The sequence below is a fragment of the Agelaius tricolor genome, unplaced genomic scaffold (assembly GCF_023055355.1).
Source record: "Agelaius tricolor isolate 1412-34295 unplaced genomic scaffold, bAgeTri1.0.p SCAF_18, whole genome shotgun sequence".
Lineage (NCBI taxonomy): Eukaryota > Metazoa > Chordata > Aves > Passeriformes > Icteridae > Agelaius > Agelaius tricolor.
In genome coordinates this window covers 13,009,927-13,036,949 of record NW_027269278.1, presented here as the reverse complement: position 1 = coordinate 13,036,949, position 27,023 = coordinate 13,009,927, and the positions used below count along the sequence as shown (strand labels likewise).

General features: G+C 43.0%; 1 long non-coding RNA gene across 1 annotated transcript in view; it reads left to right on the top strand.

Moving 5' to 3' along the window:
• The window catches only part of LOC139597901 (uncharacterized), a 29,207-nt gene extending 3,746 nt beyond the window's left edge, over positions 1 to 25,461 (top strand). The window contains exons 2-3 of the long non-coding RNA XR_011681775.1: positions 11,936 to 11,995; positions 25,324 to 25,461. This is a non-coding gene — a long non-coding RNA (uncharacterized lncRNA). The remainder of the gene's footprint in view (positions 1 to 11,935; positions 11,996 to 25,323) is intronic.
• Positions 25,462 to 27,023: the final 1,562 nt, after the last annotated feature.

Below are 27,023 nucleotides of genomic sequence, written 5' to 3'. Positions count from 1 at the left end.
CTTGCAGCATTCCTGTTTCTCTAATTTCCCATGATTTTCCCTAATTCAGGTGATATCAGAACAAAGTTTAATCAGATCCCTGAAAATGGGAAGCCAGAAAATGCAGTCCTGTGTGAGGGTGTTGAGTCTCATTTTACAGCCTCATTACAGCTATTGCCCTATTAATTTGTTATGTTTTGGGAGACTCGCTCTTGTTGAAAGTTAAATTATTAGCAGCAAATATCCTCTACAAACCTGGCACAACAACCCTGTCAGAGACAACAGACCCTGGCAGATACCAGTGCCCTGACCTGTGTGATGCCACAGCTCCCCAAGCTGTGCACATCAGCTGTCACTCAGAACCTCTTCCTTAGGGCCTCGGTAATTTCTGATGCAAATGAAGAATCAACATCAGCCACTCCTAATTAGCAGACTGTTCTCCTGGGGTATCACAGAAAGGGTAGAGGAGAGAGAAGAAGAGAAGAGAGGGATCATCCTCCCCTGTTCAGTAGGAGCCTCAAAGTAGGATCCATTCATCCATTTAGGAGACCTACAAGTGAGCGAGCCCCCATTGTGCTGGGGGATGCACAGACACAGGATCTGTTGCAAGAGGAGCAATTAAAACATGGAGAAGACATCAAAAGGCAGTTACTTAAAGACATTGAGACCCCTAGAACTGGATGGATCTACAGACAAGAAAAGAAGGTTGTGCCTCCAGCAAGCACGAGGGTGGTGTTGCAATCAGTCTTGTCTTCCCAGTGGTTTTATTCCATTTTTTGTTACATTTTAAGAATACAAATAAAGATGGAGCAAAGGTGAGAGCTCTGCTTCTCTATCCAATACAGTGTTTTATATAGAAAGCTGAGCAAGAACACTTAATCAAACTGCTCCATCTGTGTCAACACTTCTGATGGCTTGAGATGGCACCACTAATGCCTGGACATCCATCATGCCTCTGCAACAGCAAGGTACCCCAAGGAATAATTCAGGGGCTTCTCCCAGGATATTGCTCAGTGTAAAGTCAGTATTTTAACTGCTTTTCCAATGGGAATATTGCTTATGACAGTTTCATACAGCTGTAGTATTGCTGCTATTTATCTTCAAACCCCTCTGATGGTGCTGTGTCCTCATGTTGCCCTTTCATGCATTGGAATTCTGGGTCTCTACTTCCACACTGTAGAACTGAGAGGGAGGAGAAGGTCAAATCCACAACCCTGGGGAAAAAATCCTCACAAGCAACGTTTGGAAACTGAGAGGAGATGTTTTGGATGATATCTTTGCTACCTTGTACATATTTTCCACAGTGTTAGTCTGGCTACCGTAGAGCGATCTAGATCCCAGACAATCTAATATCTTACTCAGAATGTCAGCAGAGTGCCTTTGGCAGGACAATTGGGTTTAGCTCACCACTTATTCAAGTACCTGGGCATGTAATGGATTTTTTTTGAGCTGTAGAAGCAGACTGAGTTTGTGAAGGTGTAAGTGCAGAGGTTGCTAAATCTCTTTAACTGATGTCAGTGTCTGGGCAGAGTGCTCAGCATCTGCTGTAAAACGTGCTTTTCAACAGGCTACCAATGTTTGGGGAACAAGGGCCTTATTTTAGTTCTTTCTGCCATGTTTATTTAGCCTTTGCAAACTTACACAAGCATAAGAGTCCTTCCAGTGCTGAAATGTGTTCTCCACATTTGACAAAGTGTTCAGTGTTTTCTCCCTGTTTCTAGATGGTTAGTCTCAAATGAAGGCTGATTTTCCAGTGATTCACTTCCAGCTTTTGAGAGGATATTTTCTGCCTATAGAGGTACTTCAGAGAGAAGTGAGGAAAAAAGGATTTTTAATCAAATAAAGATACAATAAATATACCAGAACAATGCATTTTACAGCTATATGTCCCCTGTCTTTCACTGGGAATATAATCATATGATAACATAACAATAAGATACAGAATTTGAGATCTGCCTTTACAAAACCATGAGGAATTGTGTTGTTCCAGAAAACCTCATGATGAACTGACATGAGATTCCTTCCTTGTGGTTCTTTCTGCTACTGATTTTTCACAGATTCTTCTTTGTGGGCTCTACTAGAAATGCTCTTTCTTTTCAGTTTGAGGAGAAGGAGAAAAAAAAAAGATGATTATAAATAAAGGGGGAGGGGAAAATAAGAAAATATTTAATCTTCCTTAATGATAACTTCATTATATCTTCTCATTACAGTAATTGCAGGTTTAAGTAACGATTTTCCCATTGTGCAAGCTCTGGAGAGGCTGGGAATTTAATAAACAGTTAGAATAATACCACACAATGAAGGCAAAAGGTGAAATTGCTACTTGGATGCATCTCTTTCAGCTGAACAGTGAGGGATCAAGGGGTCACTCAGCAGAGATAATTGTTAAAGTGGCTCCAAGGGGCAGCCAGGCAGACAAACATCCCCTGTTCTATTGGGTTGCCATTTCATTACAACTCCAGTCCCTGATTACACTTCAGAAATAATTAATTGATTAATACTTGGGCACTCACCAAAATGGACAACGAGGAGGGGACACCAGGATGAGGTCATTGCATTCACCTGCAGGCGGCCTTTGAACCAGGAGGATTTTGTGGTTCTGTTGTGGTCCCATTTAGGGTTATTTCATTAATGTCAGTACAGCAGGATGAGCTCAGGGCCCAGGTGTTGCACAGGGAATCAAATAACAGGAGTTCACTGCTGGCTCTGCAAAAGATTTGCTCTCACTGGAAGGCACTTAATCTCTCCCTCCTTTCATTCATCATCTCTAAAGTGATGGCAAAAGGTTGTTTTCTGCAAATCCACCTGGGCAGAGCTTCTCGCAGCACAGAATCCATACACAAGACAGATTTTAGGCTGAGAAGAACCTTCTGAAACTTTCAAATTCAGCAGCCAGTAATGATGCAGCTGCTGTTAAGATGTGAGGACCTGGAGATCTATTGTAACAATATTGATTTACAGTTTTGAGACCAGCGAGTGAGAGCAAGTCTGAAACTGCCTCAAAACATAGACACCAATTTAATTTCAGCAGCAACTGGCTGGCAAGAAGAATATCCTTACCAAACAATTTGTTTAAACCAAACAACTTTCATGCCTTTTTTGTTGTTGTTGTTTTTGGGTTTTTGTGCTTTTCTGTGGATTCCTGAATGCATGAAAGCAAGCTAAGATGGATCATCAGGTCATCACTGAGAACAAGTATTCCATTACATTTCCCTTGCTTCTCTATATAAATATCATTGCATAGCATTTATTTACTTATTTTGTACTATCTTTTAGAAACCAACATTTGAAGTTTTAAACATCTCTTAGCTCTTTTTAATTTAACAAAAATGTGAACTTCCATTACAGTATCTCTCATAGGTGTGGTTGGAGAATTTTCTCTCCCAAACACACCTAGCCCCAAATTGTTCTGCCTGATAACAATCAAAACCCTGTAACAAATAGCACAAATAGCACAAGTAGCTCACCTTATCCCTCTTTCTGAACTTGCTCAAATAATCATTGCTATTTTACATAAATTACAGTTTAATATAAAAAGGAATGCACTGAGGTTTAAATATTGCTCCCCCAGCTGGAAAAGTACATTTAATTTGCAGTGGGTAAAGGTCTGCTTACAATGAAATACTGAAACATTCATTAGGATGCTCTGGCTAGCATATAATTCTGCCCAGTCATGTTGAAAGAGCATCACTATTATCAAGAGACAGATGCAGTCATCCCTTCTGTGTGGGGAGTGTTAAAAAGAGACCCTTGATTAAATGGTGACTCACTTGGGGAGGAATCTTGAGGGTGATACAATCGCCACGGAGAGTTTGGGTGCATAACAATAGGGTAGGCACAAAGCATCCTCCTCCCCAGGGAGAGCTGGATTCAAGGTGGAGCTTTTGCTTGTGGCCTGGATCCCAGCTGCAAGGCAGCATCTTGGCAGGTTCCATGGATGACACACACGAAAATCTCTTAAATTCATTTTTTGCTTTTACCTCTTGTTTTGTCTCCGAGCCTCGGAACTTGCATGGTCTACAGTAAGGTGACTTCAGGACAAGTGACAAGTCATTAGGTGTTTGGACACTAAAACCTGATTTATTACTGGCCTTTCTGTGTACTGCAGGGCAGTGTGTGGGTGTGCCAGAACATCCCAGGGAGCTGGGAGCTAAATCTGAGCAATCCAGAGGGGGAGCACATCTGTGAGTGATAACACACACCTCTGCCACCAGCAGCACCCCTCAGCCCCAGGCTGGGGAAAAGGTTTTACCCAGGGAAGAAATCCTTCAGAGGCAGCTGTGGCTGGGCATGAGGAGAGCCTGGAGGGGCTATCACAGGATATCACAGGATATCACAGGGGCTATCACAGGATATCACAGGAAAACCTCTCCTGTTTAAAACAAAGGCTCTTTGCTCCAGGACTGACGACCAGGGCAGTCTCTTTCCTTCCAACACATCACACTCGCTCTAGGAGTTTGTGCTACTGGTTTTTGCCTGCATCCCTTGCCTGCAGGTTTGCCAGCTTCTACTGCTCCACTCAAATTCCCTTTTCAGCTGTGACTCATAAGCACTTTGCAGTGATTCTGTAGCACAAACCCTTAAAAAGATTAAAATCTCTGGAAAATCACCACCTAAAGCTGAATGAAGCTTACAGCCACAACCCTAGGGAGGGGATTACCCAGTAGTGTCTTCAGCTAGAAAGGTTCTTTGACTGTGGGTATTTTTGATACAGTTCATGTTAAAGAACCCTGAAGATCATCTGAGCAGAAATTCAGGTATACACTTGCTAGAAATTGGCACTGTGAACTCTTCTTTGAGGGATACTGGTGTTCTTACCTAAGAAAACTGTAGAAAATTAAAGAAAAAGTAATTTTCAGCAGAGGATAAGAAACAACGAGGAATAAATCCAATTTGGTGGCAATTGGTTGTTCAGTAGCTGAATGAGATCACAGCAGGTCTGTGCTTTATGGCCCTCTGGAAAGTTCCTCAGCCCAGTAGCAACCACTGTGAATCAGGAGGAGATCTCATCTCAGTATGGGAAGGTCCTGTGAGCTGGATCCTTCTCCCTTTGAACACAGGAACTGGCTCTTGTGCCACGCTGGCTGCAGAAGACATTTATGGCATTGTTCATGAGGTTCTGGGAGGATGCAAAGCCTATAGCAATGGAAAAGCAAAGGCTCTCCCCAGCACTGAGGACAAGAAATTGTATGATATTAATGTGAGGTGCAGAGATGCCGGTTTTCAATGTTCAGTCTTGCTTTGGAAGCAACATGGATTATGTATTCTTCTTTTCCAGGGTCCCAGATGGGTTTGTTTTTGTTGCTCTGGTCAGTACACCTTCACCAGCCCTCCCACACCTGGCCCAGGGGAATTTATAATGGGGGAAAATAAAAAGGTTTGAAATTGCAATATACACATCTAACTTTGAGCAGTGAGATCCTTTGGATGGGTTTGGGAAAACTCATCTCAGTGCCAACCCCAGGAGGGTCCATTCAGCCCCATTTGTTTCCTTCTCTCCTAGTGAACCCTGCAGACAAACACTCAGCAATTAGTGTGATTTTGTGCCCTAATTACACCATATTATTGTTATCTTTATGAAAAATAGACCTGCTGCAAGTCTAGAATCAGAATTCCTCCTACACTTCTCCTTAAGCTGCTTTCCCTGCAGGCACACTCTCACTTTCCCTGTCTCTCTGCTTTGCTGGTAGCTTTGTTTTAGACAGGAATATTTTTCTCACAGACACTACTGAATGAAACCCTCTGGTTTTTGTGTCCTGTACTGAAAAGGAAATATCTTCAGCAAAAATAGAGAGCAGCTGAGTGTGAGAGGACAGGTGCAAACATTCCTGACACAGCTACAGAATAAAAGGCAGGGAGGGGAAGAGGAAAAGATTTGCTGCTTTGCCAAGGATGCTTTTTGGAGAAGGTTGTGCCTGTGAGCCACACTGGCACGAGTGTGGATGTAAAAGGTATTAGCATGGGAGAGACACAGGTAAAGGGATCTGTGTGCACTGGAATCTCTGGCCAAAAGGGGATTAGGAAATTCTGGAATTAGGAGATTACTGGACCTTACATTTTCAAGGATGTGAAGGTTTTAGTGGGAACAGAAATGCATTCCCTGATCCGTGTCCCTGTGTGTGGGGCTGCTCCTGTTCACAGATCCCATGGAAAGCCCTCACCTACCACAGGCAGGTAAAGAGCTGATGTCTCCACGTGCCACAAACCCAACACCTCCAGGAGGTTTCAGGCTTGGTGCCCATTCCCCACAGCACAAGCCATGGCCCCAGCCAGGAATCTCTGATGTGCCTCCTCTGTGTCCAAGCTATGGCACAAACATAAAAAATCTTCTCATTCTGGCTGGAGGGAGTTCCTGGATGGAAAGGAAGATGTCCAAGGAGCCCAGACACTCTGGCATGGCTGTGCAGGAGGGGCTAAGTCAGAGCATGTCTGGGTTCTGTGCCTGGCAGAGCAGCTGTACCTGACCTTTTGGAGCAGCAGCAGAACTGCTGAGCTGCTGTGTTCATTGGCTCACCTCTCAGCTTGGCAGCTCTCTGGATGTTAATAATTCTGGATTCTCAGTTGGATACCACTGTTCATTGCAGAGGATTATTTTCTTCCACTCCCCAGATCCTGTTGTCACCTTTCAATATCTGAGGGGTGCTGCCTCTCTGTGAAGCCCCTGTGCTGCACACTGTGAGTGACCCTCCTGTGAGTGACCCTCCTGCTCAGCCCCTGCAAGCCCCAAACACAACTGAACCACTCAGAACCAGGGCTCCTGCCTTAATCTTGGAGTGTGCTTTGGTCTTGCAGAACAGTTTGGGAATTCAATGACTTGTCCACTATTTTTAATCTATTTTAACTGATGCAATCACGGAAGTCATTGGGGAAATCCTTTTCTGGATTCTGGTGTAGGGCTAAAGGCTTTGATTCTCCAAAGAGCCACTGGAGTAGAAAGGACAGACCAAGAACAACTTCTGCCAACAAGAGAAGCTGAGTTATGAGATGATACATTCTCAAAAATTTACTTCCACAGGGATTTGCTTCTGCAGCCTGGCTGGCAGCAGTAGCTGGGCTCTAAAGTTAATCTGTAAAGCTAATTTAGGTACTTCTGGATGGGTTGGTCATCAGTTCTTGCATCTGCAAAATACTGCAGAACTGCTGCTGGTTTGGGGGGAATTCAGCCAAGAGATTGGGACGCTTTTGCTGTTTTATCAGCCAAAATTCTGGTGTAACAATAGCTCTGTGCCTTTGCAAAACATATGTTAGGAAAGTTACTAATGTCACTTTCATATTTCCCCCTTGCAATCAGTTTCCTCAATGGATGTAAAAACCTGAGAAAAAAACAACCTTTCCTAAAGGGATATCTGGGTACTTTTCAATGCTATTCCAGAGGGAAGCTGAGCAGCAAATGTTGTATTTTCTTTTCCAGATTTCAAATGTCCATCAAGCCTTTGAAAAGTGCATTATTTAGCTCGTTATTAATAATCTGACTGTTAGCTTGAATTGCTAAACGAATCTGCAGAAAAATAATGTGTGTACTCCAGTTCCTCAATGTTTGGACTCATCCAAGCGTTTAAGAGCTGTCAAACAAAATACACTGTATTCAAGGGAATATACATCCATTGAAAGATTAAATTAGGTACTGCAGCAAAGCCCCCCCTTGCAGTGGAGAGGCATTTCATGCTAACAAATAACTACAGCACTATTATAACGAGACCTAGAGGCATGCGATTTCAACTCACTGCACATCTTTGCTTTCTGGGTGCCTATAATTTTTCTTTTTTTTCCCAGGCTGATGAAAGAGCAAATAGTGGTTGACATGGACAGAGTTGTTCCCTTAAACAGTTTTAAAAGATTTTGTAGTATTTCAAAGACTGTCTTCAGAGTGGTTTCCCTGACCCATACCTGTGGTTTCCTTTCCAGCTACTTCTTCTGAAGCACTGAGAGGCTGATAAGTCTCAGGGCCTGCAAACTTTTGTGCCCAAGAAGTGCTCTCTCTGCCTGTGCTTCCTGACACGCTCCCCAGTTTTCACTCAGCTTTTTCATGTCTTTGTGTTTTCCCAGCAGGCAGCAAAGCCTAGACAACCTGTGCCATCTGACTTTTTAAGCTAAAATCTGTGTCTCACCTCCCTTGAGACTTGGACCCAATCCCTGCTTTTCTTCTCCTTATAAAATGGGAAACAATTTCTCTTCACCCTTTAATATATAGTGCCTTTAAATGAATATTACCTCCTTTCTTGCCTATATTTCAGATCATAAATCAAGGAAAGCCAAAAGGAAGGAAAAAAAATTCCAATTTATGGCTAGCCACAACTGTGCTTTCCAAGATGTGAATCTAACATGGCACTGTTCACACTTGCCTAATATCCATGGCTTGGCTTTCCAGCTCTGGCTGAGCCCAGCATAGTTTCCCTTTTAAAATATGGGGCCTAGAAAAAGAAATAAATGCTGTTGTAAAGGATGAGACAGCTTGTAAAAAATGTGGTATATTCAGCAATTCAGCCACTGAGCACCAGCTAAACAAATATTCATGTGGAAGCAAAAGTGTCCTGACGTGGGGTTGTGTACTCTTGCCATCCTAAATACTCCACAGATGTCTCTGTGGGAAGTATCAAAGATACTTTATAGTACCAGACAGGTTATAAAGACGGTTCTTTACCCAGTTGTGGGTGAAGATATAGTGACTTATGTGGGAAAGGAGGAGGTTGAATAACAAATGCTAAATAATTTATTCAAGGAATCTCTTGAGTTTTTTTTCCTGCAGCCCTTGTTAGATGGATGTCTGTGCACACAGGGATCCTTGTGCCTGGCTGCTGTCCTGCAGTGAGAATCCAATGGTGACATTTCAGAGCTCAATTGCTATTGATCCCAGGTCATTTAGGTCACAAAACTTCCACTTCCCCCCAGTGAAACTGAGACCAAAAGGATGCATTTCAAGATAGAATATGCACCCCATATATAGAACAGAGAGAGCTGTGAACATCCCAGGGCTGAAACTGCATTTACCAAGTACCAGTTTAAAGAGTCAGAAGTGATGGTGGAGATTAGGCTCCTGTTCTGAGCTATATCCCAGCTGTAAAAATACAGGTTTTCTTCAGGAAACAGCATTTTTATATCAGGAATGCTGTATGTGCATCTGTTTTATGGGCAAAACCTTTGTCCTGTAGCACTGTACAGGTGAGAGGAGCTCTCAGCAGGCAGGGGCTGTATTTCATGCACTGAATCCAAAATGCTTTAGGGCAGCACAGTCCTGCCCTGGCAGGAGGCTGGGTGCTGGCAGCACCTATATGTGCCTTAGTGCTTGTCTGCATCAAGCTCTGACTTGGACCAGCCAGTGTAAATCAGAGATGAACAAAATTAGGCTCTGTCAAGAATTCCCATCCCATCTATGTCAACAGCCAACCGTATTATTTTAGGGACTCCCTTTTCTCTCTGAGATGAGCAGGGTAATATTTCATAAATCAAGGCTTGGTTATCTGGTGAAATGCTTGTTTCTAACCACACCATGCTGAGGCTGCCAGGCTGTGACTGAAAGGGCACACAAACAATGCCAGGGCAGCTGAGCTGCTGCAATCCCTGACGGTGGAGCTGTCAGAAATCCCTGGTGGAAGTTTCTACCAGTCTGAAATACTGGGAAAGAGCCTGGTCCCTGAGGAGGATCAACCCCCAGAGCACGTTCAGCCTGTGCTCTGTGTGGATTTGGACAGGGTGACCTTGTTTACCTTTCCACTGCAGTGGACTGAGCTCCTCTGATAGCAGCCAGCCCAGTCTGCAGCGCTGCCAAAGCTTTTCTCTAGCATTAGAACAAAAGGGAAGAGCCAGCCACAGCCTGCAGCCACCTAATTGAAAGTTTCTGAGCCTGTCAGTGCTGTGCTATCCTGGCTCTCTGGTGAAAACAGTATATTCCAAGTTTTCCCCAATTATAGCTCCCAGCAGCAGCTCCTGCAGCCGGGCTCGGTCCTCCCACACTCCCGCTCCTCGCTGGGTCGGTGCCTCACGATGGAGTTGCCTGGCAACAAGACTCTGCATCTTTGGGAGACAAAAGCCATTATTTCTGTCACACAGATGTGCTAATGTGATTATTGACTGGAGCGGGGCACAAACACAAGACAGGTCAGATTCCTGATACTTGAAAATTTCCAGGCAAGAGGATTTTAAGGGAGAAAGGTAAAAAAAAGCTGAGAGAAAGGCATCAAGGTGGAGGGAGGAGGCAGGGAATTGCCAGGTACAGTGTGAGGTAAGGTAAACCTGCTCATAGTTTTTTCTGGTAAAACAGTTTAATAAAAAAAAAAAATCAACAAAAAGAGTGGTTTGATGTGTTTTAACTGATGAACTTTTACTGAGCCCCTCCTGGGTTCCTGCAGATGCTCTGGTGGCTGCAGGAGCTGACTCCAGTGCTTGGGGGTACTGATTCTGCTGCTCTGGAAAAGCTGGTGCTACAACAACTGGGTGAAGAGAGGCTTCCAGACCCTTGCAGATGCTCAGCAAGTTCCAACCTGCCTGGCTAAACACTGCTGACAGAGAAATGTTCATTTCACCAGCTCCATGCTAACTTGGATCAAAACCAAATGGCAAAAAGAAAGAAAAACTTTTTTTCCCCTTGCCACCTTTCTTTCAATGTTTATAAGTCACTTTTTAAGTAGAACCAATCAAGAATCTCCGCTGTGAAAAGCCCACTGTCCTTCCTCTGGGGTTCTATTAAGCTGGCTTGTGTAATTCCTGTCTGTGGGAAGAGCTGTGGCTTCTCCTGGCAGAGGTGTGGGATGCTGGATGCAGTCCCTGCCCTGCTGATGCTGCCCCTGCTCCTGTGGGTGGGGAGGTGTTTTGGTCTGTGCAAAGTCTGAGCACAAGTTATTGCTCATGGCTTTGCACATATTTGCACTCAAGTCAGCTTACATGAGGGCTGGGGTTACTTGTCCTAAAAGTGAGGGGCCTAGGGCTGAGGCCGTGCATGAAATGTAGGGTTTTATTTAAACTTCTATGTGGATCAGTTTTGTTTTTCTAAACTAAAGAGTTTCCACAAAAATCCATGAGGCAAAATGGATTAATTTTATTGATGCAGAAGTCCCGACCCTGTAGCTGCACATTCCCAGTGAGTTGTGCTCTTGACTGTCTAACAAAGTCTGTTGTAGGCTACACACAGCTGAGGCTGACCCTGCTCATTGCCTGGGTTTCTCTCATCATTAGCCCTTTTTAAATGAGCAGGTAATTAACAATGCAACCAAAGTACCCAAACAAGCATCAATGCAACGAGCCGGGCTGGTTAAAACTGAAAGCAAGCCATTATTCACATCATCTTTGTGCTGTTTTGGTGGGTCAGGAGCCTTGCAGTGATGCTGCTGGTTTTGCTGCAGTTTCTCCTGCTTGCTGTTTTTCTAGCATAAGCTGTGCTGCTCAGAGTAATGAGGCATGACAGGCACCAGAGGAATTGGCCTCTTGGGGAAAAGGATGGCCCAGTGCTCCTGCCCCAGCAAAGCGGAATTCTAATGACCACAGCATGAAATGCACTTTTCTGCTCTCTTGAAATGTGAATTAACAGGAGGGAGGTGAAGGCAGGAGTAACAAATGTCCCCTAATCCCTACCTGAGACTTAAGTCACGCCTAGAGCAAAATGCTGATTGAGCGTGTGAAGGGTCTGTGTTAGGGCAATTATTTCTGTTCCTCTTTTCCAGAGAAATCATCTCGAATGTGTGAGAAATAGAGACAGGTGAAAAAGTCTTTCTGGGGGGAAAAGAGTAGTATTTGTTTCATTTCCAGAACAAAATTAAGATTAGACCTTTAAAAGAGCCTGTGAAAAATAAGGAGACCACAATACAGTAGATTTCTGGAGTACTTTCTTTGGTTCCTATTTTGTTTTGGCTTCCATTGCAATGTGGAATGACTTGAAAGGTGAAAATCCTTTCACTTTGTTGAAAAAAAATACAAAACTCTTTGCCTTGTCTTGAACTGAGATATTTTTCTCCTGAATTTTCAGATGGGCCATCCAACCAAGTGAAGTTGGAAGAGTAAACAAACAGTTTATCCAGCCTGAAAGGTAAGATTACAATGACCTCTTGAGCTCTGCATATGTACATATGTATGAGATACATAAATATATATGTGTATACATATATATATATATATATATATATATATGTATATATATATAAGAGTGCAGTAGTTGAATGAAAATGAGGTATTTCTTAGTGTTACATCCTGAAAAGTACCCTGTATGGATGTCTCCAAATCTTAGAGAAAGGCAAAAAAAGGATCACTGCTGTAGCTAAATTTCTATTCAGGAGAGGGGTTTGGTTTTAATTTTTGCATTTCCCACATAGCTGTAACTATGGCTTGAGTGCTAGGATGTGAAATAATCTTCAGATCAGATATTGGGATTTTCAGTGGTGTGTGTCTCTGGGAGTGGTAGGTGAAGTGGAAAATAATAGAGGAGCTCACTTAAAAATAAAAGAAAGTGGATTTTTTGATAAGTTAGAAATTGAAGGTTGGAGCCCTAAGAGGGGAGTTGAAAACATACCTGCCCTTAATGAAATATTTAAATAGAAGGATTGAACTCCAGACATGCTTCTATCCAGCAGTGAAAGAAGCTGAGAATCCCTGCTGAAGGGCTGCATCTGTTATGAAAATCATCTCCCAGCCATGGCTTCAGTCTCTTTTGCAGGAAATCAATTCCTTGGTGAAGCTACTTCTCACTTACAGTGTAAGATACAATAATAGACTAGGAGAAAAATGCATTTTTGGCACCTTTTGGCTTAACCTACTTGAAAATGAACTTCTCCAGCTTCCAAAATGAGCAAACTTCTCTGCAAGAAGGGTTGCAAGGGGAAGCCAATCTGTTTGTAGAGCAGTGGTGAAGTGTGGTAAATTCAGATCTCAAAATTTTTGGTTTATTATAAGGTTGTCACTCAGGCAAACTTCTCATTCTCCTTAATTCTCCTTCTCATTCTCATAATAACCATGGTGCTTTGATGGGAATTGAGTCTAGGCCTCAGGATTTGTCCATATAGCTTAACAAATCCTTGCAAATATTGATTAAAACTGGAGTGAAGGTAGCAGGAACAGCCAAAGCTGACTGCCTAATGCAGTGATTTATTACACAACACGATGTTTTTCCTTTGGCTGGTGTGCACACAGGCTCCCAACACAAGCCCTGAATTAGAGGAATTATTCTGTTCAGACACTCAACAAATTCTGACTGATGCAAATACTTCTCACTGAAGGAACTGAGTCACAATTTCACAAATAAACCTTCTTCCAGCTTTAATTGCTTAAAAGAAAAAAAAAAAAAAAAAAAAAAACAAGGAAAAAAGAGAAAAAAAGGAAGATTTGAACATTATTTCTACTGGCGCCATCTGGTGATTTCACGGCAAGGGCTCAGGCTCCCCAGCCAAATGCCACAGGCAGCAGCTCCTCCTCAATGTGTTCCTGTACGTGCTCCCCCAGAAGTTTCTGCCAGCCTGAAATACAGGGAGATAATTCTGGTTTTATAACTATCCACTTACTGCCCAGAAATACAAGTGGAATTCGGTTCCGTGTCATTAGCCCTCTCTCTTCCCTACTTATCTCAAGATCTCAGTGCCTCTTCCTAAATCTGATGTATAAAGATCAGCACATCCATTCCTGAGGGGCTGTTAGCATGCTTGGAAATGTGAGCAGGAAAACAGCAGTGAGGAGGATTAATCCATTCCAGTCCGTACAGCCAAGCAGAGCCCAGCTCCCACTTTTCCAGATCCACGCTCCTACCACCAGAGCATATTTGCTGCAATAATCTAATTTGCTGTAATAATCTAATCTCTCCCACCATTAATTCTGCACCAGTTTCTGTGGTTTGTTAATAAAATCAAATGTCAGCCTTGCTGTAAGCAGCAGGGACTGAGGTATCCTGCTTTTAAAGGAGCCAGAAGTGTTGTGGTTTTTATTTCATGGAGGTACTGGGACAGCTGTACCTTCTTAGGTTCCCTCTGCTCTGCTCCGGGCAGAAAGCTCCCCTGCTCCCTCACTACCCAGGGAAGTTTGCAAAGAACTAAGCAGAAAAGTTTATAACCTCTCTCCTTTTCACCTCAACACCCAGAGAGGTGGATGTTCAGGTAAGGAGGAGAGGCACAAACAGCAGTGATTGGGTAGAGGAGGCTCCTTTACATCCCCTGCAGGCTCACAGAAATCAGGAATGCCACAGAAAGGATACATGGAACTCACAGCTGCATGTTCTGTCCTTACATTATGGGAAGAGTTTGGGCTCCCCCATGAATAACAGTGAAAAAGAAGCATTTATCCAAAAGGAAGAAAAGATGCCCCAACGAATGGTGACTTCATTGTCTCTTGAAATAAATAAATAAAATCTTTCTTACTTGGACCAACAGAGATGAAGGAGGGTGTAGACACATTGATGTAGGTTTTCCTATGGGTGTCCTGCTGGGGGAAATTCCCCCTGGAGCTGGGATGTCCTGTGCACATCACAGGATGTCCCGTGGATCTTCTTGTATAATTCCATCACAGAGAAGCAAGTTAGAGGGATTTTCAACAAGTTCATCAGCATAAAGAGATGCAATGTCTAGACACCTACCTAGGATCAGCACAAAATTCAGGATGAGGAACTCAATGAGAACTTGGCTCATAATAGAAATGTGGAGTAGCAGAAGTTCTGTGTGGATTTCAAGTGTAATTGAGGACATTTTGCCCTGCTGTGGCAGACAACTTTCCTTGCAAGTGCATAACTTGCATCTTCTCTTTTCTTTTGCCATGAGTTTCACTCCTACAATTTTTCTTTTTTATTCCACCAAAGAAGAGACATAAAGCACAGCCAGAATGGTTTCAAAATCCCAAGGCTGATGTTATAAGATAAGATCAGCTGGTTTGGCAGTCACATCACAAGTACTTATTTATTTTTTAAAAGAATACAATGTGCTTGTATTGAATGCTGAAGCTAAGACTCTTCTATCATCTGTAGAAGGCTTTTTCACCAATAAATCTTTATATCATTGCATGGGGGATGGTGGAGCTTCAGTAACCTTTCACAGCACAGTATCGACCACCAAAATAACTTCATCCCAGGCAGCTTCCTATACTCTTAAGAAGCAGAGCTAATAAATGACAATATAGCTTCTGGTTTTGTGCTTTTTCAAGTTTTGAATATGTCCCCAAACCAGCTTTCTTTTGTAATTTAATTAGAAATATTAAATTTTAAAAAATGGTATCATTTAAGATAACTGGCAGTGTTATTCAAAAGTGCATGGTAAGCTCCTTTTGGATACAGCATGTAGAAAAATGATGGAAAAGATTCATGGTGGTTCTTTTTTATTTTAATGACATGCAAATCATGGTTCCATTTTAGATACTTGGAAATAAGTTCTACAAGTGCTTGATTATGTTTAATAGGGGCTATGCAAGTCCTATCCGGAGGCTGGAATGCAAGCCATAATATGCAGAAGGAATGGAAAGACTGATATAGAAGCAGAAATTAAGATCTTCTTCAGTGTTTCTGCTTTCTTTGATTTATTTAACCCTACTTATACAAAATGCAGTGCACTTGGGAAGCTTGTTTCTAGACAAGAAACCCTTTTCCTATTCAGCAGGACAATTCATCTAAACGGGCTTCAACACATTTTGATAAATGCAGCCATTTTCACATACACACACAAAAAAAACGGAAATGGAAAAGTACAATGATATTAAAAGGGAAATGGAAAAGTACAATTGTATTTAATGCTTTTAAAAAAGTAATTCAATGTGCAGGTACTGCTTCTCTTTTAAAAACATCTGTGACTTCAGGCCATGGGTCACAGGTGTGTGCTTGTACAAGGACAGTCATGTGCAGTCAAGCTCCATGAAACTCTGACAAACATTGTCCAGGACATTTGCAATACTGCATTTTCATGGTGATGATGATCATCATCATTATCTTCATCATCACAGGGAAATCATTGTTCCAAACTCACAAAAATGTGCTCTTACACATTGGTTTGGTGAGCAAGTGGGATTTTCAAGGGCAATCCAATCAGGCCTTACCAAGCAGAAGCCCATGGCAAGGGTCATTTACATAAGCATTTAATTACAGTTGTATTAACAGCCATCTCTCTGGTCTCTTTTGTCTCTGTTCCACAAACCAGCTCTAGCACTGCGTGCTGTGCTGCTGCAGCTGAACCCTTGCTCACGTGTCAGCAGCTCTGCCAGCACCACACTCCAGAGCAGCAGTGATGGCATTGTCTTTAGCTCCACATCAAAACAAACCCAAGAGGCAGAACCCTGATGTGGCATTCACTTTCTCTGAAAAAATCCCTTTGCCCAGGATTTTTCTCCTGGGAAGCTGAAAGGCAGCGAGAGGCCTCGGAGAAAAGGAAAACAACTCTTATCTCATTTGCTTCTCCTGTGTTGTGCTCATCTGGATCGTGTTTGGAGAATGTTTACCCACAGGTGATTGTTTCATTGGATTCCTGTGTTGGGACTCTGGAAAGAGTCATGAGTTTTCATTATTATCTTTTTAGCATTCAGTAAGTATTCTTTCTGTATTCTTTAGTATAGTATAGTGTTCTTTAATATAATATAGTATCATAAGGTAATAAATTAGCCTTCTGCTAAGATGGAGTCAGATGCATCATTCTCTCCCCTCGTCAGTGACCCTGCATTTACAATACCCTGACAACTGCAGCACAATGGAATTCTTGGATTTGAACCAGCCATCTCTGCGGGATCAGGATGATCCACCACAGCACAACTTTCCTGTTAAGTGGGTGAGCTCCTCCCAAGCCTTCTTTTATGGATGGGAAGACTGGCAGAACTTTAAAAAGTGACAGTGCAAGTCTCTAACATGTCCCTGATGCAGTATCACCCCAAGGCAAAAGCATCCCTTCAGCTGTTATTCCCAGTGTACTGTTTGGGCAGGGATCTCACTGGTGAGTGCACCTCCATGTCAGCCCAGGGCACACAGTAATTTAGTATTAAAAAGAGAAAATCTTTCTCAGTCCAATTGTTTTTCATTGTTTATGCTCACTTTTAGCCAGTAGCCTCCAAATATTCATTCAAGAGAACGGTTCTTCCCAAAAGGGGTGGGAAGGCCATGAATAAATGCCCGTTTGCTGTTTGCAGGGCTAAGTGGTATTTCCCAAGGAGATCGCTGGGAAGCAGCACAGGGACTCAGATAATTGCCCCTGCCTTCTGTAATAAAGCCACTCTCCGAACCTGGAGGGCAGCTCTGGGGGCCACTGCAGCGTCCATTCCCCTTGGTGATAACGGGGTGTGGGGCAGAGGGGGAGCTCAGCCCCAGTGTTCAGCTGTGCCCCGTGAAGACCCCTCCAATTTCACATGTTCCCAGCAGCAGCCTGTGGAGCCTGCACAGCTGAACGCCTGCCGGAGAAGCTCATTTGCATTTTGAATGAACCTGCTGATGCCGTTGGGCAATCTTGGTGGTTAATAGCTTAGCAGTAAAACACACCATTCTTTTCTCCCCTCGAAAATAAACAAACAAATGCATCTAGGCATCAGAGCATCTCTTCTCTGGGTCGGTGCTTTATCTCTAGTATGAGGTCTGCATTTTAAAGGCATTCCTAGTGCTTTTAAGCACTTCTAAATCCCTAATATAGACAGTGGCACTGGATCTTTTTCTTCCCTCATAAAAAACTAAAGAAAACAGCATCATACACACACGAAAAAAAAAGGGAAAAAACCTCTTTCATAAACATCTTGGACTCCTTATCGTGATTTCCACAGAGGACAACACTACACTACCATCCTCTTGCACAGGCAATACAGTTCACTGTCACAGCACTTTCCTTAATACCTCAGTAATCCCTAGAGCTACTTAAAGTAAATTCCACTGGTAATGGGGAGATGAACTGACTGTTAGCAGGTCTCCCCTCCGTGCACCGTGGTTCTAAACAGGATCATTGTGATGGGGATTTGACTGCAAACACCCATCAGCCACATTAGGTGAGATGAGCAAGCACAGCTTTTTGTGATTAAGCCTTCTCTGGGAGATGCCTCCGTTGATTTACAGTGATTGCCCAGACACTGAGCTGAAGGTATTTCTGTTTGCTGCTCATCCTTGCTGCAGTTTCGTTTTAGATAGCACTCATCCATCTTCCCCTGGCCAAGTTTTCACCCTGTAGCCTCTCTCCACAGCCTGTATCCTCTTTCTGATTTGCTGCCGTTCCTTTCAAGGACATCTGTGTTGCAGATGAGTCTTAGGACAAATAAGCATCAAACTACCTTTACTTCTCAATGTAGTAGCCATGACCAGGAGGGATTGCAGAGCTGCTGAGTGAAGATAATAGAAAATTTCACATTTTGCTGTTAGTCCAACACTCACAGCAAGCTGGAGAAGGATTCTTTTGTGAATAAACTATTATAGATACACATAAAGCTATGGCTGGTCAGATTATGGCAGCTATACATCTTAAAAAGTGCCTCCAACTCCCTGAGGAAAGATGCAGGTTTAGGAACATAACACAGATCACCTGTGGGGAGATTGAACAGCACCAGATGATGGAGAGGGAATTAAAGGAAACTGTGATGTTCCCTCTGGGAGCCACAAGAACAAGTTGCACAGCTCTCCAGAGAATCAGATGATAAAAACCAGGAAAAAGGGATCCCAGTTTGCCAGATGGGTCACACATTTCCTTGAGGCTGATCCCATCCCTTGAGCCAGCTCTTGGGAAACCTGCTGCCATAATTGCCTCCCTCCAAGCATCTGAGGGTGAAGGAAGCTCTGAAAGATGCTGTTCTGAATCCCTTGTGCTGCACTCGTGATTTCCCCAACGTTTAGCACTCAAAGGCAAATGTCAGCAGAGTGCTTCCTCCAGCAGCCACTGCACAGGACTGAGCTGACACCTTCCCAAGGAGCAGGCAGGTGTTGTGCCTTATGGCAGGGACAGCATTGCTGTGTGCTGCTGGAACCAGGGGCTTTGGCCACCCTGCCTGACAGGACAGAGGGAAAATGCTGGCTTGGCTTTCACCAGAGCAACCCACAGCAGATGGGTGGAACATTTGAATAAGTCTTCTGGCAGATGAGCTAAATGTTTTAGACCACATAAGTGCTGATGAGAGAGGCCCTGTGTGTGTCCCCGTGCTAAGGAGGCAACTCTGCAAAAGCAAGAAACACAAGGGCTGCTGTAGAAACAGAATAAAGTGGCATGGGAAAAGTCAGTGGAGAGTAAGGAAAGGCTTTGAAAGGGTAAAGCTCAAACCCACCTTGGCTTCTGCCTTTCTGTGGAGATGTGCTGAAACAGGGTGGAAGAGCAGATGCAGATTTAAGAGGGTAAAATTGGTTATACAGCCAAATAGAGGTTGATAAGAGGCAAGGACTGGTGGAAAGTAGATGTGTGACTTGTAAGGAGTGGGGTTTACAAGAGACCCGTCTCCAGACAGTCTTGCAACTTATTTTCCCCCAAAATAAATTTCTTAGTGGAGATGCCAGATTGGGAACAGCACTAGGAGCCCAGAATGTGCTAGCTTTGAAAACCATCTTTAGCATGAGAAGGAGGAAATAGTCTGTTTGTTTACTGGAAATCTCTCCCAGGGCAGCAACAATCTGCAATATTGATTAGGAATAAAGGGAACACATAAAATGGGTATTAATTTGTAAGATACATCTTACATGTTTAGCAAGAATACAACGTGGCACAGTTACCTGTAGCTGGTTCTTGGTGATTTAGGAGTGCCTCCCCCTGCATTGCCTGCACTGTGCTCTCCCCAGACTCCTCAGATTCACCAGCTGGGACTGCCCAGGCAAGACCTCAGCTCTGGATTGTTTCCAGTTACTACAGATCTGTAGAAGCTGCAGCAGATCCACCCACAGTGTGAGGATGGTATGGCACTGCATCCAAGCAGGAGTGTTTGTGTGGGCAGATGATGAGAGGACAGAGAACAACCTATTACTCACCCACAAATGAGACTCTCTGATGGGATGTGATCTGAGAAAACAAAATTCTTGAGGAAGTGACGGAATATCAAAATTGAACATAGCAGTAAAAGGTTATAAGCCATTTTTCTTTGATGCTATCTTTTTCTTCCATGGGGCAGGAGCAAGTGATTCAAAGTCCCCTATTAAGTTATCAGTTAAAGACAGAAGAAACACATCAGAATGGAATTAGACCTCATGGGCCAAAACTCAGTATTCAGCTGAAAATAGTAAACTAACAGCAATGTCCAGTCCTGGAATCCAAATCCTGCTGGGGCAAGAAACCAAAAATAGAATCACAGAGAGGTTGGGTCAGCACATCCATTGGCAAGCAACTCTAGGGGCAACATAAAGAGCTCTTAACTGGATCATTGCACTTGGGAGTCAGTTGGAGGGAAACACCTGGTAACTTCTCCCCCTAAAATCCACAACCTCTCCCTTCTCCCCTGGGGCCTGCAGAGCTGGTGTCCCTTTTCTGCAGGGGAAAGTTTTCTTCCTCAATTCTCCCTTTCCCTCCCAATTCATTTTTTGATCAGGAAAGTGGAAATTGGAGGAGATGCTCATCTCAGCTGCGGAAATGTTCCTGACAGTGTAGTATCACATGCATTTGTCAGTCCTGCTCTCAGCAGCTAAAGCAAAGAGGCTCCATCACTTTTGCTATGGCAACCACTCCATGCACTTTAGTTAAACTTCACTTAACTTCTTTTCCCTTGGTGCTATTCAGCTTGAATTGTCCTTCCCATGGTCAAAAAGGCTGCAACAGCCACTCTGAATTCTACGTGTATGGACAGAAATCGAAGGCTCCGCCGGCCCAGCCACTTTGATGGTGCAAACTGCCTAAATTAAAACATCTGCACTGTCTCTAACTAGACAAATAAATCCACATTAATTCAATCTTACAGAGGAAAGTTTGTTTATTCATTAAACAGAGTAAAACGGTGAGTCAATTTGTAGACACCTGGGCTGGTATCAGCCTTCTGACACTGCAGTGTGAAGCTGGCAGCACACGTTCAGAGCAAGCTAAAAAATCTCCCTCTTCCATCTTCCAGACAAACAAAGAAGGAAGGAATCAATTTTAAGGTGTCCCTTTCTTTCTTTGGGGGGGGTGATGAGTCACCAAGGAACCTTCTTCAGAGTTCACCTTCTCCATCCCACTTCTGGGGGAGTCTCTTTCCAAATTTCTGAAGACAAGTAACTCCTGTGTCAGCCCCCTCCTCCCTGCCTGTGCTGGCCCTGTGTTCTGTCTTGTTTGCAAGATATTCCATATTAGAGAATGACTAATGGCACAGTGATGTCAACTGGAAAATATCCCCAAATCTCTTTATCATTGTCTTAGATATCTGTCATCCCAAATTCTATTTGATCCTTTGGAGCCATTTTATGGATAGGAGCACGTAAACTTATCCTTCTTCTGGTGAAACAGGAAAGAAATTTAGGAATTATTAGCCTTTGAGGCAAAAACTAAAAGTAGTGGCATTTCTGTTAATTCCCTTAGAGTCATTGCATTTACTTCCTGCTTTGTTGTTATTTAATCTGGTTGCCCTATTTATACATTTGAATGTCACAGGTTTGAATCTGATCCAAATCACTTCCCAATAAATCATGAGTAACCTTGGGGAAATCAGAGGTGTGCTGGGGAGCTCAGATGAAATCATAATTTCCAAAACCTTTCTCCCCAGTGAAATTTCTCTCCCCCAGAGGATCTGGGAATGCATGCAGGCAGTTTAAAGCCCAGGGATTAGACTCTGCAATGTCCCAGTCCGGTTTGTTTTACTCATCCAGCTTGTCATATTACCAGCCCACTCCTGCCCAGAATTTTACCTGGTGGTAAATAGATTTGCCTGGAATTGCAGATTACTTTGCAGCCTGGATATTTGTAAACCTCAGGATATTTGTAAACAGAGAGACAAAGCAAGAGGTAACTGTATATATATATAGACATGTACAAATGCAAATCCTTTCTGCAACCTTGCTCACATCTTGAATTGCACAGGTTTAATATTGGCTGCTGCTGAGATATTGAGATTCAGGGGCTTCAAGTCCTTAAGCAACATCTCTGAATTGTGCAGAAACCATTGGTGACAAGACTCCTGTGTGCAGGTGCTGGTGCAGTTTTCTTCCACATGACTTTGCCAGCGCTGAAGGGCTCCCGGCATTCCAGCTCCGGATTCCAAGCAGGCACAGTGTCACCTAGAGGAGAAAGCACGGCCATGCACACCGAGATAGAAAGGGAATATATTTTTTAGGGGAATAAATGTCCCGAATGAAACCAGTGTCCGTACTGATGCAGTTTGCCCTTCCTTATTATCTTTCTGGGCTGTGTGAGTGCGTGGGCACAGGGCATGGCATGAAGGTCTCTTGGGAAACTCCTTTGTGATAAACCATAAAGAATATCTCACTGATTTGGGTCACTTATGTCTTTCTATTATCTCCTCCTTTTTTCCCTTCTCAAGAGCATGGCGGGCTAACAATAACTTTTGATACTTCAGTGCCCAGTTTGAAATGTAGAAATAGCTCAGATAGTGAATTATTCCTTTGTAATTGGAGACAAGAGCCAGCAGGAGCCAGAAGGAGGATGATTGGCTTGCATTCACATTCTCCTTCTAAAGGCCCTGCTGTTTCTTTGCTTCTACTGTACAGGAAGCAGACAAGCTGTTATTTCTCGTTGTTGAGTACAATAGGGCTTGGAAGAAATGTGTTGGGTTAATATTAACCACCTTTATTGAAAATCTTGGCAGACTTAACTCAGTCCTGTACCTTTGCAAGATGTGATAGATAAATGAATTATTGAGCAGTTCACTGCATGGGAGGTATTTCAGTCCTGCTGTAGAATAAAAGATATTTCCTCCATGGGCATTTCAGAGCATCGTGCTGGTTTTGGCCAAAGTTTCCTTGTGAATGTCCCTGCTGTGCAGCCTCTCCTTTTGGAGAGCTGGTATAATTTGTCCCCACAGATGGATATATTTATTTTATAAAGCACCCAGACAACTCACTGGCATTTATACTTCTTAATGATAGGCATTAGGAGAACATGAAACATAGTGGTCCTGGGGTTAGTCGCTTGATTGCGTGTTAGGATTTCATGCCGTGTAGGAGGGGGAAATGAGCAGTAACAATAACACAGCTTCAAAATATGCTCTTCAGTGAAAGTGAGAGCAGTTCCAAAAAGGCTCTGGTGTGGGAGAGGCGTTGACACAAACCTGCCAGGAAAGGTGATCACAGTCCAAAGTGAATTGTGCCCAGGTCTTGGAAGATAAGCATCCATGAGCAGAGATAATTTTGTATGAGTGAATTCTTCCTCAAGAAATGAAGATGACAAACTCATTTGGAGAGTTTCTTGAAATGCAATCAGCTGCCTCCAGGCTTTGGAAAGAGCATGTTATTCAGATATTACCTCATGGGAAAAAGGGTTTAAGAGACCTTTTGTTTAAAAGTATTTGCTTTAACCAAGCCCAGTAATTATAATCAGAGGACTTGTTAGGATCACATACAAAGGTCACAGGAACCCCACTTAGTTTAAGAAAAATAAAGGTACTACTTGTACAAAGAAAACTGAAAAATAACATAGGATAACCCTGATAAAAACATTCCATTCAAGTACCAGAGTTTCAGACATTCTGAGTTACAGATTTTCAGGATCACTGTTAGGGAACATGGAAGGTCTTGAAACTGCATGAGAGGAGAAATAGCAAATCTAATTTTCCTGCTTCCCATTAATAGAGAGCAAGTCCCAGTTCTTCATAGCACTAAATCTCATCTCTGCCAGCTACCTGCTCTTGGCAGGCACTGAAGTCAAGGCATAAGTGTTCTGCTCTAGAGCAGGACGTATGAATAACTCAACAAAAAAACCTCAATTCTTACAAGATGACAGGGCATTTTTTAATTTCTTTTTCCTGTTAGAAGCCACGGGGAGTTCTTAAAGGTTAGGTTTGGCTCAGCAAGCATGAGTTCTTGCAAAGAAGCACCTCACTTGCTAGCTGACACAAGAAGAACTCCAATTTACATTTAGAGGACATGAGTAAGTGGTCGTATAGGCATTTTTTTGGCAAACAGAACTATTAATCATTGTATTTATTGTAAAATTAGACACAAGGCTGAGACGTGCTGAACATGAGCTGATGATTTGCAACTGAAGTTGTTGTGAGGGGCAGTTTGCAGGATTTTGTGCTGCTCTGGATTGGATCTTACAAAACCAAGACTGTTTTAGAAGTCTGCAATGAGTCATTTTGAAGATGATTTGATGGCTGGTTCCTGAACTGGGAGTTTGTTTGCCCCGACACTACTTGTGCTCACTCTGTAGCTGGTGGGATAAGTGTAATATTTAGTCTCCATAAGAACAGCAGACCTGACTCACAGATGTCTTTAACATCTGGTACATCAGTTCATTTTAACTCAGGATCCTCTACCCACCCAGCTGTCCCCATCCTGATGACTTGGAAGAGTTGCTCTGTGTAGGCCATAAAATTATAATTATGCAGGTGATTTCTGAGCACTTGTGTGCAGTGGGCTACATGCAGGAACTCCTGCAAACATGGTGGTATTTTACTATCCAGTACTTTTGTGCTGTAATTGTTCAGACATAAGTAGATACCTGCAGAAGACATGGGGTGAATTTGTTCAGATATTCATACTCAGAAACATCTGACTGGGATAGACATGAGTTTGTTAGTAAGAGCTCACAAAGGTTCTTCAGTTGTTATCATGGCAGGGGGAGTACTCATGTATTTTATAGTCATTTGTGATCATATTCCTGGACTGGTGTGTTCCTGTAGGTTAATAGGTACAGGAGCCCCATAATTCCTTACTCATAGCAAGCTAATTGATGGTGGGTTGGGGACTGTGCTTAACATATGGCAAACCTCACATTTCGGGAAAGGGAGAAAAGTAGAGAAGAGAAATCCTATTAAGTCTTGTCCTCCACTAACACCGGACATACTGCACATCAAATCCTCTGCTTGTGTGTTAATCACCCCACTCATTAAGCAGTGGAAGCTGATTAAACAAAAGTCACTCAGAGGTTCTGATGATGGAGGCTCTGTTAAGTTCCAAAGCAGATCAAATTAGATGGCTGGATAAGTATTTGCATACATTAACATTAACTAGCCCTTTCTTTTGTAAAGATCCAGGCAATATCTTTCTGGGTGAAGCATCAGGATTTTAATCATATTCTCTCATGATTAGTTCACTTATGTTTCTAATATTGCAGGTCTATAACGACAAACTAAGAGATTATGCCTCATTAAAAATCATTAATAAATACATGATAGGTAGGTGCAAAGATTGATAGGAAGTTTGTCCCTTTTAAATCAACATGCACGGAACAGTCACAGCTACATTTTGTGCTGCTTTAGATTCGGGAGTCACTGAGATCTAAATCCCCAATGACCTAGAGATTAGATGTGCTCAGTGTCCCGAGTCATCCAGACCCTCTGTTATCTGTGTGATGTATTAATGGCATTGCTGTTGCATTTCAGGGCTTATCCAATCTTGCAGTGTCATTTCAAGTTCCAGCATTATGAAAACCCGCGGTGCCCATTCAGGTGTGCAGGTAGGTAACCACAGACAGAAAAACTATTTGTGCTATTTCTCAGTGTTTCCTGTGCTTCTTCTGACAGGCTGGACATCCAGGGTTCTTGCTGAAATCTGTGGAAGCTGCCCCTTGTACAGGAAAGGAGGTGCTGCTGGCACTTCCAGCACAGAGCACTCACCTGTGAGTGATTGTGGGAGGAACACTTCCCACCTTCATGGCCTTCGGGAATGGGACTTTCTGCTGTGGACAGGGAGATCAATAGGAGGCACTAAGCAGGACAACTCCTTTCATTACCTCCAGTAAGAGAATATCTGTGTGTAATTATGGTCAGATGTGTCACCTTTGCCACTATATCCATAGTAACAGGTCTGCATTGTCCTGTGCAGCAGTGAGTTCCCACATATTGTAAGATTTTTAAAAAATAACAGCAAAAGAAGTGACAAAACGCAGATGTTGGCAGGTACAGGCAGCAAAGCAGAGGGAAAATAAGAGAGCAGCCATAAAGCTTTATCATTCCTTTCCTGCAGAATAAATTCAAATGCACTCTTCCCTATCAGTTTTAGGCAGACAGATGACAGATGCCAGCAGACTAGAAAGGCTCGATAATATTGCATTATTATTATTATGGCTCCTTTAGAGAGGATAACATTTCAACTCTTACAATGACTTGCTTTGTGCTGGCTCATTGTTAACGACCTCCTTTATCACCATCAGTAACCTGAACAGCAAAGCTCTCTCTGGGTATGGTAATCGAGAATCGATTTGCAGCCGGGGCTGGAGGTGAGGAGTGCCTTCCAGCCTGTTCATTTTTCATTCTCCTTTAAAAGCTGGTTAGGAACAGACCAGTATCACCTCACTGGTACATACCTGAGCCTCTCTTACTGCAAAATAAGCCTATGTCATGCTTCTGGGATGAAACCTTGTGAAAAGTCCTGGTCTGTCAGGATTTGCTGTCAGACTGCAAGTGGTTGACTCAGCCAGTAACTCCTGACTGGTATAAATAGCTGAGAAAACATCTTCCTGGGGAAAAAAAAATCCTTTTGCATCATTACCCTAAGACTAAATATCACTGTGGGTGGCTAATTGCAGGGCCCATCAGAGTTCAGGTTCTTAGGCCACAGTGCACATGAAGCATCACAAACTACTTCTTGATGCTGATGATATTATCCTTTTAACACACAAATATTTTTTTTCTATCTCACTATTAGGAATAGGTCTCAGCACTGAGCCTCTGTCACTGTATTTTAATCATGGCAATCAATAATCAGAAAACCTTACAGGTTTACAGCATAACTAAATTGAAAACCAAAGGGTGGCTCTGAAATCAGATTTGAGCTGTCTCCAGTCCACTGTATCACTTGTGTTAAGAAAGTGAGGCTGGTTGCCTTCTGCCTTCAAAGAGAAACAGAAGTTCCAAATGTCTGTTTTTCTGCAACAGGAGGTGTGCTTTGATGTCTGCATGTCCCAGTCTTAAACATGACAGATAATCTCCAAAGCAGTGTGTTACAATAAATGTAATCTGTATTCCTGTCCCCAAACACCTTCTAAATTCACACTCTCTGAATTCAGGATGTCAAGAGATTCTTTAACTCACCTCCCTGCCCTTGGACACAGAGCCATTCCCTCTTCTGAGCAGAGGTTGCA